The following is an 18,540-nucleotide window of genomic DNA, read 5'->3' as shown; positions in this document are numbered from 1 at the left end:
ACTAATTCTATTATATCATCCACTACCACTAGTTTATTAATACAACTAACTTATTCTACTAATTTATGAATTGATCATTCCCGGCCGCTCGAAATATCTTTGTCCTCAAGAATATAGTCATGATACGTGCATGGGATCGTTTTGCGAGTTTGGTGGGTCTCGCGATCTATCAATTATTTGAGAAATCCCCTCGAAGTGTTTTTGGTAAATGGCATCGGTGGATGTTTGTTTTGGAGGAATGAGGCTTCAGAAAGATCGCCAAATTCGGTTGGGCCAAAACAATGGAGCAATTCCTCAGTGAAATCCTCCTATGATGACATGCCTTTGAACCTAGTTAAACAACGACTCGATTTGAAAAACGACTCCTTCCAAATGGAAATATGTAAGGTGCACATGCTGTTATTGGACAATATTTTGAATTCAAAATATTGTTTGGCGTGGTAAACCCACCCAATTAGGCATTTCCCGTCGTATTTTGAAAAGTGCAGATTGTAAGGGTTTGGAGTTGCGTGTTGTAACTATGGTGGCGTTTTGCTTGACTATTGTTGTAGCTACGGTGATGTTTTGCTTGATTGATTATGATGTTTCTCCCACAATAAAGGGGTTGACATCATTTTCAAATTTGGAAGAGCCCTTTGGAGTTTGAAGCTCGGCGATGACAACTTGGAGAGTGTTGTGTATTTGGTCAAAAAATTTATTTGAATTCGTGTCAAGTTAGGATTTCACTAACCTCAACACGGAATTTAGCTTCAGATGCGTAACGTACCTCCATGGGTCATAGAGGCTCAGATACCCATGATACGTCCAAGAATTTGTGTAACATAACTTTAGAGAAATAAATGAAAGATTAGAATAAGAATAAACAAAAGACAAGAAAGAGAGTGTTGAATTCAATAATTTTCATATATTCCTTTACTTTGCTAATTACTATGTATTTATAATACTCATATATAAAACTAAACTACCACACCACTAATTCATTGACCAAACTATACCCCACTAATTGACCCACTAACTAAAAGACTTGCATACTAATTTACGTACAGATACAAAGTAGAGATTATTCGTCAAAAGCCCTCCATCACACAAGTTTAATTACAATGGATCCAATTTTTTTACAACTTTTTGCGATAAATCCATTTCAGTATTTATTAATAAAAAGTATAAATTATCACAATTATACCCCTAACCTAAAAGTAACGTATGTTTTAGGATTGGAAATTAAAAAAATTTGTAATATCTTTACCTATTAAAATATTTTATTCAATATTTAAGCATTTTTAATTGTCTTAGCAGATTATTTAACACTTAACATTAATTAAAAAATTATTAACACTACATAAAATATTTAATAAACATAATAATCTAAATAAAAATTAATTGAGAAACCCCCCCCCCCCCCAAAAAAACGTTCTCCATCTACCATGGACACGAAGTTCCAGGGCAGGGCTTCCACATTCATTGCCAGTTGTTTTTCACAGCCATCCGCGCAGAGCGCTCACCCAGTTACTCGGGAAGACTCTAGACGCCGTCACTACTCCATCGAAGACCAAAATCGAACGGAAAACATAGTTTATCTTCTTTTCTTCTTTTTTTCATAAATTTAATAAAAACAGCCCTAAATCCGTCGTAATTCGTTCCGATCATAAAATTAGTCACTAATGATAGACCATTAAATTAGTCGTAATTAGTCTCCATGTGCTTCTTGCTTCCATGGATGACGATATATTTTCAAATTTACGATAGACCGGGGACAACCGAGATCCACATCTTGGTCCGTAATCTGATCTGACGTCTATTCCTCTCCCCTATCAATTGTTGATGTTTATTTTTGTATTTCATCTCATCTATATGAGAGATGAATTCTTCTATCGGGTAAAAAATGGGTTTGAGAATACATATTTGTCCAACACTGGTTCATGTTTCGTCAAGTATGGGGAGGCCTACTTTATATGTACAGGACCCACTTCAATGTAAGAGTGGTTTTTGCATGTATAGAGGTTTTTGCACGCAGAATGGTTTTTGCACGCAGAGTAGTTTTCGAACACAAAGTGATTTTTGCACGCAGAGTGGTTTTCATTATTCCATAGTCGTTTTCGCTAATGAAAAGTTTTAGTGAATTTTTGTAATGAAATTTATTAATTACATGGTGATTTTTGTTAATTACAGAGTGATTTTCATTAATTATAGAGTGTTTTTCGTTAATTTACATAGTGGTTTCATTAATTAGTGGTTTTTGTTGATTACATAGAGATTTTCGATAAGTTTATAATGGATTTTCGTGACGGAATATTATAATCACGTAGTGGTTTTTGGTAAGTTTATAGTGAATTTCAATTTGTTAAAAATAATTTTTTTTAATTTAAATTTGAAAAACAGAAGTATAAAAAATAAAAAATTAAAAATTAAAAAAATAAAAATTAAAAAAATGAAAAATAAACTTTTTTTAAAAAACAAAATCAAATTTTCTTATGAAGAAATAGAAAATAAGAAAAGAAATAAAAATGAGATTTTTACAATTGATTTGGGAGCATTAATTCGGGCATAAATATATATCGTGATTTGGGGGTATGATGTTTTGAGAAGATTTGGGTGGATTATGAGTATAATTTTTTTTAATTTGAATAATTATACTAATTAATAATTAGTGAGGGTATATATGGTTTTTCAGGCCCATTGACTTTATGTCAAATATCATTTACAAATAAAGGATTTTTAAAGAAGTAAATTTTGAATGGAGGGTATTTAGCATATAGGCCTATAAAATAAGGGATAATTAGCAATACCCCCCTCATCTAGGTAAATGAGTTAAGAAAAACCCCCCTCCCAAAAATAATTAGAGAAAACCCCCTTACCTAATATTCTACCCAAATATTATTTAATAATTCCCAAACCACCCTTTCTCACTCTTATCTCTTCTCTCTCTTTCTCTCTCTCTCTCTCCCCTCTTTCTCTCGCACACATAAAAACACACACACACACACACACACAAATTAGTGAGAAATCTCAACAGGAGAAAGCTCAACAGGAGAGTAAGGAGGATTCTGCCGCCGCCGCCGCCGCCGCCGTCGTCTCCGCGCACGCGTCAGCTGGAGTGAGATTTCGAGGACGTGGGATCGGAGCGTGTTGGGGCTGTCGCGCGTGACGATAATTGGGGGCTTGGGCTTGTTCTTGGATCCCGGAGGACGACCGCGCGGGCGGCGGTTGGCGGAGGGAGTACCCCCGGAGCTGGTGGTAGCGGCGGCGTCGTCGTCCTTGGAATTAGCAGACGGCTCGTGATGAATTTCAAGACGAGAAGAAGGCAACGGCGGCGGCCTCTGCTGCAAGTGGAGGTCCGTCGGTGGTGTGAGAAGCTGATGAACGTAGCGAGAAGAATTACCACCGCCGCCGGAGCCTTGCTGATGTTCGTAACCCGCCATTTCTATACATCAATCTCTCTCTCTCTCTCTCTCTCTCTCTAACTTTCTCTCTCTAGCAAATAGAAATGAAAACGAACACAGAAAATTAAAGTAGTAATAAAGAATGAATATAATCAGTTATATTCTCTATTCTGGTGTTGCTTTTGGGATTAAGTTAATTTAGGATTGGGATTAAATTAAATTAAATTAGTTTTCTTAATTGGTGGAGCTGAACATGCTCAAAATATGACGGGTTCGGCCATGGCAGAAGCTCTGGGTGGTGTGGGGACGATGTGGAGGCCGATTTTGGGTTTATTTGTGGCTGAAACCTTAATCGACTATGTACATGTTCATAGTCGATTAAGCTAATCGACTATGTTCTGGTATTCGATTAAGGTTGATCGACTCCAGTTTTTTTTATTTTTTTTGGATTTCTTGTTTATTGTTTCAATTGTATAAATCATTTATAACGTTTGTATATTTTTTTTTCTTTCTAAAATATAGTTGATTTTGCATTTTTTCGCAGTTGTAATTTGTTATGTTTAGTAGCAGATTCTTAATCGACTATGCTTCATCATAGTCGATTAATACACCTGATATAGAAAAAAAAAATTAAAAAAACAAAAAAAAAATTAAATAATTAAATAATTTCCTTAATCGACTATGAAGCATAGTCGATTAAGGCTTAATCGACTATGCTTCATAGTCGATTAAGAAAAAAAACGGAAAAAAAAAAAAAAAAAAAAAAAAATTGCTGAGCGTGACCCAGTGATGATGTGGCGGGTGGGGACAAAGCTGGAAAGCATAATGGCTGAAAATGGGTGTGGACTTTTCTCAAATGGACTAAAATATTTTGGACCTCCCTCAATTAAAAAAAATAATGAGGGGGTTTTCTCAAAGAGCCCCATAAAATAATCATGTTTGTCTAATTCTATTATTTAATCCACTGACTCACTAAAATAACTAATTTATAATTGATAAATATCAATATTTTGCTTATCAATAGTGTTTAGGGTTTGTCTAGCGTCCGAGAGGGTTGTACTTCTCGGACAGTAACATATATTTAATCTAGTGCGTCCAAAATAATTAAATTTTAATCTGATCCATTGATTTATTTGTACTACCTAGAATGACTCAGTACGATACTACGGATTAAAGTACCCTATCGTACACACGTTGTACTCTATATAAATTAGTTAATTGACCTTATAAACTAAATTAATAAATTAATGTTCATCCCAAGACCAAAATCTCTTCACATTGAAATATTTTTTTTTGCCAGACAAATTATCATTAACCTTCTCCAACCTTACGCCGCCTCTATCAAGCCGGCGCAACTTGGCCTCAAGACCACCTGCATCGAGAAGCGTGGGACCCTCGGTGGAACTTGTGAGGAATACCGCCTCGTCATCTGGCCTCCCGTTCGCCGATTCTTCAATACCCTCAATAAAAAAACGCTTCTTCTCCAATCCTTTCAAAACCCTCCACTCTGAAACTACTTGCTCGAAACAGTCAATAATGGGTTTCTAAAGTGGAATGTTCTCAGTTCAAGAAAAAACACAAAGAATTGGAGAAGACGGATGCAATCTCATTTTTGAAAGGTTTATAAGTTATTGTCTAATCTGTTAATTATTTTGCTAACCAAATGTTTGATAGAATGTCTGAGAGAAAGATATCTTGGAAAAATTAACAATTGTTGATCAATTTTTTTTTTCTTTTTGATTTAAATTTGTAAAAAAATATTTGTTTGTGCTTTTGCTATGACATTTAAGGATTGAAATGTTAAAAAAAAAAATATTGGAACGCCCATTTGAAAAGATTTAAGCTTTTGTAGTATTGTAGAAATCTCATATGCTTGAATGATCTTATATGACGACCACTATTTTTCGTTAATTAACAGCCGGATACGTCTAACAACTGACATATTGAAACTTTGAGCAAATTAACAGAAGCAATCTTGCTGCCAATAGTCAATGTTACATCTTCTAAGAGAAGCAATCTTGCTGCCAAGAGAAGCAGAATAATACATCTTCTACGTTAACTGTAGTATTGTACCCAAGAATTTTTGTAATTATGTTCCATTTTCGGGATCTATTATCAAGTTTTCAAGTTTGGTTTGTCTTAAATTTTACATTGCATAAAAAGCTACTTTTTCTTCATATCTCTATTTCTTTTTTTCCTTATAAACAGATATGCATCAAGATTTTAATTGAGATTTACTGCTTCCACATCAGAGAATAATGTAAATAGTTGATAAAATGATGGTTACATATGTTGCAAAAATTTGATCTTCAATCTTTTTGTCAGAGACGAATAAATGAATTGAAAATGGTGAATGATGTTCGTAGTTATTTTGTCCCAGAAGAGTTAGGAGGAATTCTCGTCAATCAGATAACTCAACTTCTTTGCTATAGATTTCTTCTGTAGTGATCATGCATAGAGGTGGGGTTAGTTTCTTATTTCTGGATACAGTTGGCCATTCATTCAACCAAAGGTTCATAAGTATTCTAATAGGATGGTTGAATTTAGATTATTTTGTAGGAATTAATAATAATTTTGGTGTTTCGATCAGTATAACTTAAATTGTTAATTTAAGCATTATAAGGTGATAAATTCCCTTCTTTTTCTTTACATTGATATCTTGACTGTTGTCTTTAAATGACTTACCATGAGGTGCGTCGTTTCTTGATTCATATCTGCAGGAATCCAAGGATCCAGACTACCAGTTGGGGCTGAAAGAATGACTACACGATGTTCAAGTTGGGATTGCATTTGTGGATTTTGAATATCGTGAGTGGATTTACTAAACCATTACATAGTTCTTAGTTGGTTTTTTTTTTTTTTTTTTGTTGTTGTTTATTTGTTTTTCTCATTGTTTATAAAGGGATTTCAGGATGAAGACCTGTGTTTTTCAGATTTTTCAGTTTTCAGCTTGCTGTCGTATTTTACCACAAAAGATTTTATCTAATATGGATGTGATTAGTTGCAAAAGTCTAGAGATATGAGAAAATACAGAGACAAATGATAAAATTTTATTCTTTCATTTTCGAAATATGCAGACAATGTAATAATCTGAAACAAACACTTTCATTTATTAGATGGAGTGATAGAGATGTAAATTTTGAGCATCGTATGATTAGTTGTAACTTTTCTTAAAACACTTTTACCCTGATCAATGAATTGAATATCATCTGCAAATTAGGCCGGTAGAACTGGATGCATTAATCATGCTTAGTTGGTACACTAATTTTACAGCCCCTAATACAATAAAAATGATTCCATATATTCACTATTATTAATGCTTTTCTTAATAAATCGTTCTTAAATTAAATATAAAAGTAGTATCTCTATGCTCAGACCCAAGCTTGATAATTAACAAGTGTCCAACCTGGAAAACAAAAGATTAAGCAAAACAGAAGTGCTCAGAAACATTAAATTTTCTTATGAAAAGTTGAGATGTTGTTTTGCAGAATTTAAGGAATTTTGCATAAAAGTTTGCAATACAAAACATGGCAATACGCAATAGTAGTATCAATTACTAAAGTGCAAAAGTTTGAAAGTGATAATAAAGAACAATGACTTTGTTTTGGGCACAATAAAATCAATTGTGGAATCGATATAATTAGTTGGGAAGAAACACCATCGATTTTGTTCTTTCAAGAGGACCCTCTCGATCGATGACGATGATGACGATGAAAAAAATTATTAGGGAGATTAGGGTTAAACAATTTAATATGATTTTTAAAATTTAATTTGTAATTAAATTCTAAATTATTGTTTGTCTAATTATATTTTAAAGTTTAATTCAAAAGGATTTTTATGTAATTTTATATGTAATCTAGGGTTCGTACATTTTTTTACAGGGTATGTACTAATTATATGTGGCGTATTTTTATTGGTTGGTTACGATCTGAGAAATACAACCTCTCGGACCCTAGACAACCCCTAGTGTTTATTTACTTTCATAGATAGTTTAATAATCTAGTTCATAAAAACTTAAACATTATTTGGATTGCTGGACATGAATATAAGTGGGTAGAATTCAATATTTAAAATTAGATAATTTCAGTATTTTTTGTGGGATCGACATCTGATTCATTCAAGTCTACATTTAATACTTATGTGACAAGCGCACTCCATAAGGTTGTTGGCACCACCCACATTAGCTAGATGAGGTACTATGCTAGAAGAAAGTGTTAAAACTAATGAACAACGAACGTAGTAGAATATTTTCTGTGTGTATTCTTCTCAATAGAGGTATGGGTATTTATACACAAAATAATAAGCTAAACAAGGAAACCTATAGGGTGTTTGGCTAAGCTTATAAGATGTTAAAAGGAGCTTATAAGATGTTTTAGAGCTTATAAGCTCTTCCAAAGTATTTGGTAAATTTTTAGAAAAAGATCTTAATTTTTTTTAAAATAAGCTGTTAGAGAGCAAATAAGATCTTTTTAAATAAGTACCTCTACCCCACCTTTTTATTTAAGATCTTTTAATGAGTAAAAATAGGAAATAAGCCCATTATCCAAACACTCTAAAAAATAATCATAAACATAAGATGTAACAGCTTATCAGCTCTTATAACATCTTATAAGACGTAAGAGCTTATCAGCTGTTTAAAATAAGCTTAGCCAAACACCCTCCTAATCAAATCAATTCCAAAATTACATTCTAATCAAATCCCATAATTATGGTACCCATATATATTAATATCTACTCATATCCCATAATGATGGTACTAATATATCTTAACATCCCCCATCAAACTCAAGTTGGGTCTACACATACCAAGTTGAGTTTGGAAACGAGGGTGTTGAATCGACTGGTGAATGCACTTTCGTAAAAGATCATCAGTTCGAGCACCAGAACTTGAGAAACAAAAGTTCCTTGATAAATAGGATTTCACCATTCACTTCTCGAACAAAAGAAAAGGCTGCCACCAAGGGCAGAGGAAAAGCTTGCCAACGAGGCAGATGACTAGGCTGCCAACAACGGCAGAGGCTGCTAATCAAGGGCAAACAACGCTGCCAACAACGGCAGATGACTAGACTGCCAACGAGCAGAAGACAAGGCTGCCAACAAGGCAGATGAAAAGGCTGCCAACAAAACAGAGGAAAAGACCGCCAACAACGACAGAGGAAAGACTACCAACAATGGCAGAGGCGGATTTGCAGTAGCATATCAAGCAAAAACACTTTATAGAGAGAAAAAGTGGGATACAATCACCAAGAAATATCAACCTAATCGAAATAACAGATTACCAACCACAAGAAGATTTGCAAGAGGCCGGCGAACTGACGTAGAAAAAGACACATCGGTGGTGGTGCCTTCCAAAGAAGAAGATCAATATGAAGATGAAGAAGTAAGCGATACTTATTCCTCTAAAGAAGAATCTGATGATGAAAAAGTAAGCTATTCTTTTTCTTCTGAAGAACAAAAACACTTTGTAGAGAGAAAAAGTGGGATACAATCACCAAGAAATATCAACCTAATCGAAATAACAGATTACCAACCACAAGAAGATTTGCAAGAGGCCGGCGAACTGACGGAGAAAAAGACACCTGAAAAACAAAGACCGAATGGGGCTTAGGCGACGGGACATTGTTACTGAATTCTCATATCCTGTTGGAAAATGAAGCCAAATACTCATTCTGAAGAAGAAGAAATAAAGAACAACCACAAGACACAATCGGTGGTGGTGCCTTCCAAAGAAGAAGATCAATATGAAGATGAAGAAGTAAGCAATACTTATTCCTCTGAAGAAGAATCTGATGATGAAAAAGTAAGCTATTCTTTTTCTTTTGAAGAACAAAAACACTTTGTAGAGAGAAAAAGTGGGATACAATTACCAAGAAATATCAACCTAATCGAAATAACAGATTACCAACCACAAGAAGATTTCCAAGAGGCCGGCCGGAGAAAAAGACACCGGAAAAACAAGGACCGAAGGGGGCTTAGGCGACGGGACATTGTTTCTGAATTCTCATATCCTGTTGGAAAATGAAGCCAAATACTCATTCTGAAGAAGAAGAAATAAAGAACAACCACAAGACACAATGGGTGGTGGTGCCTTCCAAAGAAGAAGATCAATATGAAGATGAAGAAGTAAGCAATACTTATTCCTCTGAAGAAGAATCTGATGATGAAAAAGTAAGCTATTCTTTTTCTTCTAAAGAACAAAAACACTTTGTAGAGAGAAAAAGTGGGATACAATCACCAAGAAATATCAACCTAATCGAAATAACAGATTACCAACCACAAGAAGATTTGCAAGAGGTCGGCGAACTGACGGAGAAAAAGACACCGGAAAAATAAAGACCGAAGGGGGCTTAGGCGACGGGACATTGTTACTGAATTCTCATATCCTGTTGGAAAATGAAGCCAAATACTCATTCTGAAGAAGAAGAAATAAAGAACAACCACAAGACACAATCGGTGGTGGTGCCTTCCAAAGAAGAAGATCAATATGAAGATGAAGAAGTAAGCAATACTTATTCCTCTAAAGAAGAATCTGATGATGAAAAAGTAAGCTATTCTTTTTCTTCGGAAGAACAAAAACACTTTGTAGAGAGAAAAAGTGGGATACAATCACCAAGAAATATCAACCTAATCGAAATAACAGATTACCAACCACAAGAAGATTTGCAAGAGGCCGGCGAACTGACGGAGTAAAAGTCACCGGAAAAAACAAAGACCGAAGGGGGCTTAGGCCACGGGACATTGTTACTGAATTCTCATATCCTGTTGGAAAATGAAGCCAAATACTCATTCTGAAGAAGAAGAAATAAAGAACAACCACAAGACACAATCGATGGTGGTGCCTTCCAAAGAAGAAGATCAATATGAAGATGAAGAAGTAAGCAATACTTATTCCTCTGAAGAAGAATCTGATGATGAAAAAGTAAGCTATTCTTTTTCTTCTGAAGAACAAAAACACTTTGTAGAGAGAAAAAGTGGGATACAATCACCAAGAAATATCAACCTAATCGAAATAACAGATTACCAACCACAAGAAGATTTGCAAGAGTCCGGCCGGAGAAAAAGACACAGGAAAAACAAAGACCGAAGGGGGCTTAGGCGACGGGACATTGTTACTGAATTCTCATATCCTGTTGGTAAATGAAGTCAAATACTCATTCTGAAGAAGAAGAAATAAAGAACAACCACAAGACACAATCGGTGGTGGTGACTTCCTAAGAAGAAGATCAATATGAAGATGAAGAAGTAAGCGATACTTATTCATCTGAAGAAGAATCTGATGATGAAAAAGTAAGCTATTCTTTTTCTTCTGAAGAACAAAACACTTTGTAGAGAGAAAAAGTGGGATACAATCACCAAGAACTAACCGAAATAACAGATTACCAACCACAAGAAGATTTGCAAGAGGCCGGCGAACTGACTGAGAAAAAGACACCGGAAAAACAAAGACCGAAGGGGGCTTAGGCGACGGGACATTGTTACTGAATTCTCATATTCTGTTGGAAAATGAAGCCAAATACTCATTCTGAAGAAGAAGAAATAAAGAACAACCACAAGACACAATCGGTGGTGGTGCCTTCCAAAGAAGAAGATCAATATGAAGATGAAGAAGTAAGCAATACTTATTCCTCTGAAGAAGAATCTGATAATGAAAAAGTAAGCTATTCCTTTTTTTTTTCTGAAGAACAAAAACTCTTTGTAGAGAGAAAAAGTGGGATACAATCACCAAGAAATATCAACCTAATCGAAATAACAGATTACCAACCACAAGAAGATTTGCAAGAGGCCGGCGAACTGACCGAGAAAAAGACACCGGAAAAACAAAGACCGAAGGGGGCTTAGGCGACTGGACATTGTTTATGAATTCTCATATCCTGTTGGAAAATGAAGCCAAATACTCATTCTGAAGAAGAAGAAATAAAGAACAACCACAAGACACAATCGGTGGTGGTGACTTCCTAAGAAGAAGATCAATATGAAGATGAAGAAGTAAGCGATACTTATTCCTCTGAAGAAGAATCTGATGATGAAAAAGTAAGCTATTCTTTTTCTTCTGAAGAACAAAAACACTCTGCAGAGAGAAAAAGTGGGATACAATCACCAAGAAATATCAACCTAATCGAAATAACAGATTACCAACCACAAGAAGATTTGCAAGAGGCCGGCCGGAGAAAAAGACACAGGAAAAACAAAGACCGAAGGGGGCTTAGGCGACGGGACATTGTTACTGAATTCTCATATCCTGTTGGTAAATGAAGTCAAATACTCATTCTGAAGAAGAAGAAATAAAGAACAACCACAAGACACAATCGGTGGTGGTGCCTTCCAAAGAAAAAGATCAATATGAAGATGAAGAAGTAAGCAATACTTATTCCTCTGAAGAAGAATCTGATGATGAAAAAGTAAGCTATTCTTTTTCTTCTGAAGAACAAAACACTTTGTAGAGAGAAAAAGTGGGATACAATCACCAAGAAATATCAACCTAACCGAAATAACAGATTACCAACCACAAGAAGATTTGCAAGAGGCGGCGAACTGACGGAGAAAAAGACACAGGAAAAACAAAGATCGAAGGGGGCTTAGGCGACGGGACATTGTTACTGAATTCTCATATTCTGTTGGAAAATGAAGCCAAATACTCATTCTGAAGAAGAAGAAATAAAGAACAACCACAAGACACAATCGGGGGTGGTGCCTTCCAAAGAAGAAGATCAATATGAAGATGGAGAAGTAAGCAATATTTATTCCTCAGAAGAAGAATCTGATGATGAAAAAGTAAGCTATTCTTTTTCTTCAGAAGAACAAAAACACTTTGTAGAGAGAAAAAGTGGGATACAATCACCAAGAACTAACCGAAATAACAGATTACCAACCACAAGAAAATTTGCAAGAGGCCGGCGAACTGACGGAGAAAAAGACACCGGAAAAACCAAGACCGAAGGGGGCTTAGGCGACGGGATATTGTTACTGAATTCTCATATCCTGTTGGAAAATGAAGCGAAATACTCATTCTGAAGAAGAAGAAATAAAGAACAACCACAAGACACAATCGGTGGTGGTGCCTTCCAAAGAAGAAGTTCAATTTGAAGATGAAGAAGTAAGCAATACTCATTCATCTGAAGAAGAATCTGATGATGAAATAGTAAGGTATTCTTTTTCTTCTGAAGAACAAAACACTTTGTAGAGAGAAAAAGAGGGATACAATCACCAAGAAATATCAACCTAACCGAAATAACAAATTACCAACCACAAGAAGATTTGCAAGAGCCGGCGAACTGACGGAGAAAAAGACACCGGAAAAACAAAGACCGAAGGTGGCTTAGGCGACGGGACATTGTTACTGAATTCTCATATCCTGATGGAAATTGAAGCCAAATACTCATTCTGAAGAAGAAGAAATAAAGAACAACCACAAGACACAATCGGTGGTGGTGCCTTCCAAAGAAGAAGATCAATATGAAGATGAAGAAGTAAGCAATACTTATTCCTTTGAAGAAGAATCTGATGATGAAAAAGTAAGCTATTCTTTTTCTTCTGAAGAACAAAAATACTTTGTAGAGAGAAAAAGTGGGATACAATCACCAAGAAATATCAACCTAATCGAAATAACAGATTACCAACCACAAGAAGATTTACAAGAGGCCGGCGAACTGACCGAGAAAAAGACACCGGATAAACAAAGACCGAAGGGGGCTTAGGCGACGGGACATTGTTACTGAATTCTCATATCCTGTTGGAAAATGAAGTCAAATACTCATTCTGAAGAAGAAGAAATAAAGAACAACCACAAGACACAATCGATGGTGGTGCCTTCCAAAGAAGAAGATCAATATGAAGATGAAGAAGTAAGCAATACTTATTCCTCTGAAGAAGAATCTGATGATGAAAAAGTAAGCTATTCTTTTTCTTCTGAAGAACAAAAACACTTTGTAGAGAGAAAAAGTGGGATACAATCACCAAGAAATATCAACCTAATCGAAATAACAGATTACCAACCACAAGAAGATTTGCAAGAGGCCGGCGAACTGACCGAGAAAAAGAACCCGGAAAAACAAAGACCGAAGGGGGCTTAGGTGACTGGACATTGTTTATGAATTCTCATATCCTGTTGGAAAATGAAGCCAAATACTCATTCTGAAGAAGAAGAAATAAAGAACAACCACAAGACACAATCGGTGGTGGTGACTTCCTAAGAAGAAGATCAATATGAAGATGAAGAAGTAAGCGATACTTATTCCTCTGAAGAAGAATCTGATGATGAAAAAGTAAGCTATTCTTTTTCTTCTGAAGAACAAAACACTTTGTAGAGAGAAAAAGTGGGATACAATCACCAAGAACTAACCGAAATAACAGATTACCAACCACAAGAAGATTTGCAAGAGGCCGGCGAACTTACTGAGAAAAAGACACCGGAAAAACAAAGACCGAAGGGGGCTTAGGCGACGGGACATTGTTACTGAATTCTCATATTCTGTTGGAAAATGAAGCCAAATACTCATTCTGAAGAAGAAGAAATAAAGAACAACCACAAGACACAATCGGTGGTGGTGCCTTCCAAAGAAGAAGATCAATATGAAGATGAAGAAGTAAGCAATACTTATTCCTCTGAAGAAGAATCTGATAATGAAAAAGTAAGCTAATCCTTTTTTTTTCTGAAGAACAAAAACTCTTTGTAGAGAGAAAAAGTGGGATACAATCACCAAGAAATATCAACCTAATCGAAATAACAGATTACCAACCACAAGAAGATTTGCAAAAGGCCGGCGAACTGACCGAGAAAAAGACACCGGAAAAACAAAGACCGAAGGGGGCTTAGGCGACTGGACATTGTTTATGAATTCTCATATCCTGTTGGAAAATGAAGCCAAATACTCATTCTGAAGAAGAAGAAATAAAGAACAACCACAAGACACAATCGGTGGTGGTGACTTCCTAAGAAGAAGATCAATATGAAGATGAAGAAGTAAGCGATACTTATTCCTCTGAAGAAGAATCTGATGATGAAAAAGTAAGCTATTCTTTTTCTTCTGAAGAACAAAAACACTCTGCAGAGAGAAAAAGTGGGATACAATCACCAAGAAATATCAACCTAATCGAAATAACAGATTACCAACCACAAGAAGATTTGCAAGAGGCCGGCCGGAGAAAAAGACACTGGAAAAACAAAGACCGAAGGGGGCTTAGGCGACGGGACATTGTTACTGAATTCTCATATCCTGTTGGTAAATGAAGCCAAATACTCATTCTGAAGAAGAAGAAATAAAGAACAACCACAAGACACAATCGGTGGTGGTGCCTTCCAAAGAAAAAGATCAATATGAAGATGAAGAAGTAAGCAATACTTATTCCTCTGAAGAAGAATCTGATGATGAAAAAGTAAGCTATTCTTTTTCTTCTGAAGAACAAAACACTTTGTAGAGAGAAAAAGTGGGATACAATCACCAAGAAATATCAACCTAACCGAAATAACAGATTACCAACCACAAGAAGATTTGCAAGAGGCCGGCGAACTGACGGAGAAAAAGACACAGGAAAAACAAAGATCGAAGGGGGCTTAGGCGACGGGACATTGTTACTGAATTCTCATATTCTGTTGGAAAATGAAGCCAAATACTCATTCTGAAGAAGAAGAAATAAATAACAACCACAAGACACAATCGGGGGTGGTGCCTTCCAAAGAAGAAGATCAATATGAAGATGGAGAAGTAAGCAATACTTATTCCTCAGAACAAGAATCTGATGATGAAAAAGTAAGCTATTCTTTTTCTTCTGAAGAACAAAAACACTTTGTAGAGAGAAAAAGTGGGATACAACAACCAAGAACTAACCGAAATAACAGATTACCAACCACAAGAAAATTTGCAAGAGGCCGGCGAACTGACGAAGAAAAAGACACCGGAAAAACAAAGACCGAAGGGGGCTTAGGCGACGGGATATTGTTACTGAATTCTCATATCCTGTTTGAAAATGAAGCGAAATACTCATTCTGAAGAAGAAGAAATAAAGAACAACCACAAGACACAATCGGTGGTGGTGCCTTCCAAAGAAGAAGTTCAATTTGAAGATGAAAAAGTAAGCAATACTCATTCATCTGAAGAAGAATCTGATGATGAAATAGTAAGGTATTCTTTTTCTTCTGAAGAACAAAACACTTTGTAGAGAGAAAAAGTGGGATACAATCACCAAGAAATATCAACCTAACCGAAATAACAGATTACCAACCACAAGAAGATTTGCAAGAGGCCGGCGAACTGACGGAGAAAAAGACACCGGAAAAACAAAGACCGAAGGTGGCTTAGGCGACGGGACATTGTTACTGAATTCTCATATCCTGTTGGAAATTGAAGCCAAATACTCATTCTGATGAAGAAGAAATAAAGAACAACCACAAGACACAATCGGTGGTGGTGCCTTCCAAAGAAGAAGATCAATATGAAGATGAAGAAGTAAGCAATACTTATTCCTCTGAAGAAGAATCTGATGATGAAAAAGTAAGCTATTCTTTTTCTTCTGAAGAACAAAAACACTTTGTAGAGAGAAAAAGTGGGATACAATCACCAAGAAATATCAACCTAATCGAAATAACAGATTACCAACCACAAGAAGATTTACAAGAGGCCGGCGAACTGACCGAGAAAAAGACACCGGATAAACAAAGACCGAAGGGGGCTTAGGCGACGGGACATTGTTACTGAATTCTCATATCCAGTTGGAAAATGAAGCCAAATACTCATTCTGAAGAAGAAGAAATAAGGAACAAGCACAAGACACAATCGGTGGTGGTGCCTTCCAAACAAGAAGATCAATATGAAGATGAAGAAGTAAGCGATACTTATTCCTCTGAAGAAGAATCTGATGATGAAAAAGTAAGCTATTCTTTTTCTTCTGAAGAACAAAACACTTTGTAGAGAGAAAAAGTGGGATACAATCACCAAGAACTAACCGAAATAACAGATTACCAACCACAAGAAGATTTGCAAGAGGCCGGCGAACTGACTGAGAAAAAGACACCGGAAAAACAAAGACCGAAGGGGGCTTAGGCGACGGGACATTGTTACTGAATTCTCATATTCTGTTGGAAAATGAAGCCAAATACTCATTCTGAAGAAGAAGAAGAAATAAAGAACAACCACAAGACACAATCGGTGGTGGTGCCTTCCAAAGAAGAAGATCAATATGAAGATGAAGAAGTAAGCAATACTTATTCCTCTGAAGAAGAATCTGATAATGAAAAAGTAAGCTATTCTTTTTTTTTTTCTGAAGAACAAAAACTCTTTGTAGAGAGAAAAAGTGGGATACAATCACCAAGAAATATCAACCTAATCGAAATAACAGATTACCAACCACAAGAAGATTTGCAAGAGGCCGGCGAACTGACCGAGAAAAAGACACCGGAAAAACAAAGACCGAAGGGGGCTTAGGCGACTGGACATTGTTTATGAATTCTCATATCCTGTTGGAAAATGAAGCCAAATACTCATTCTGAAGAAGAAGAAATAAAGAACAACCACAAGACACAATCGGTGGTGGTGACTTCCTAAGAAGAAGATCAATATGAAGATGAAGAAGTAAGCGATACTTATTCCTCTGAAGAAGAATCTGATGATGAAAAAGTAAGCTATTCTTTTTCTTCTGAACAACAAAAACACTTTGCAGAGAGAAAAAGTGGGATACAATCACCAAGAAATATCAACCTAATCGAAATAACTGATTACCAACCACAAGAAGATTTGCAAGAGGCCGGCCGGAGAAAAAGACACTGGAAAAACAAAGACCGAAGGGGGCTTAGGCGACGGGACATTGTTACTGAATTCTCATATCCTGTTGGTAAATGAAGCCAAATACTCATTCTGAAGAAGAAGAAATAAAGAACAACCACAAGACACAATCGGTGGTGGTGCCTTCCAAAGAAAAAGATCAATATGAAGATGAAGAAGTAAGCAATACTTATTCCTCTGAAGAAGAATCTGATGATGATAAAGTAAGCTATTCTTTTTCTTCTGAAGAACAAAACACTTTGTAGAGAGAAAAAGTGGTATACAATCACCAAGAAATATCAACCTAACCGAAATAACAGATTACCAACCACAAGAAGATTTGCAAGAGGCCGGCGAACTGACGGAGAAAAAGACACAGGAAAAACAAAGATCGAAGGGGGCTTAGGCGACGGGACATTGTTACTGAATTCTCATATTCTGTTGGAAAATGAAGCCAAATACTCATTCTGAAGAAGAAGAAATAAAGAACAACCACAAGACACAATCCGGGGTGGTGCCTTCCAAAGAAGAAGATCAATATGAAGATGGAGAAGTAAGCAATACTTATTCCTCAGAAGAAGAATCTGATGATGAAAAAGTAAGCTATTATTTTTCTTCTGAAGAACAAAAACACTTTGTAGAGAGAAAAAGTGGGATACAATCACCAAGAACTAACCGAAATAACAGATTACCAACCACAAGAAAATTTGCAAGAGGCCGGCGAACTGACGGAGAAAAAGACACCGGAAAAACCAAGACCGAAGGGGGCTTAGGCGACGGGATATTGTTACTGAATTCTCATATCCTGTTGGAAAATGAAGCGAAATACTCATTCTGAAGAAGAAGAAATAAAGAACAACCACAAGACACAATCGGTGGTGGTGCCTTCCAAAGAAGAAGTTCAATTTGAAGATGAAGAAGTAAGCAATACTCATTCCTCTGAAGAAGAATCTGATGATGAAATAGTAAGGTATTCTTTTTCTTCTGAAGAACAAAACACTTTGTAGAGAGAAAAAGTGGGATACAATCACCAAGAAATATCTACCTAACCGAAATAACAGATTACCAACCACAAGAAGATTTGCAAGAGGCCGGCGAACTGACGGAGAAAAAGACACCGAAAAAACAAAGACCGAAGGTGGCTTAGGCGACGGGACATTGTTACTGAATTCTCATATCCTGTTGGAAATTGAAGCCAAATACTCATTCTGAAGAAGAAGAAATAAAGAACAACCACAAGACACAATCGGTGGTGGTGCCTTCCAAAGAAGAAGATCAATATGAAGATGAAGAAGTAAGCAATACTTATTCCTCTGAAGAAGAATCTGATGATGAAAAAGTAAGCTATTCTTTTTCTTCTGAAGAACAAAAACACTTTGTAGAGAGAAAAAGTGGGATACAATCAC

This window comes from Erythranthe guttata, chromosome 10 (genome assembly GCF_056151865.1).
Source record: "Erythranthe guttata isolate IM_541 chromosome 10, IM_541, whole genome shotgun sequence".
In the NCBI taxonomy this organism is placed as follows: domain Eukaryota; kingdom Viridiplantae; phylum Streptophyta; class Magnoliopsida; order Lamiales; family Phrymaceae; genus Erythranthe; species Erythranthe guttata.
This window is presented reverse-complemented; position numbering follows the sequence as displayed.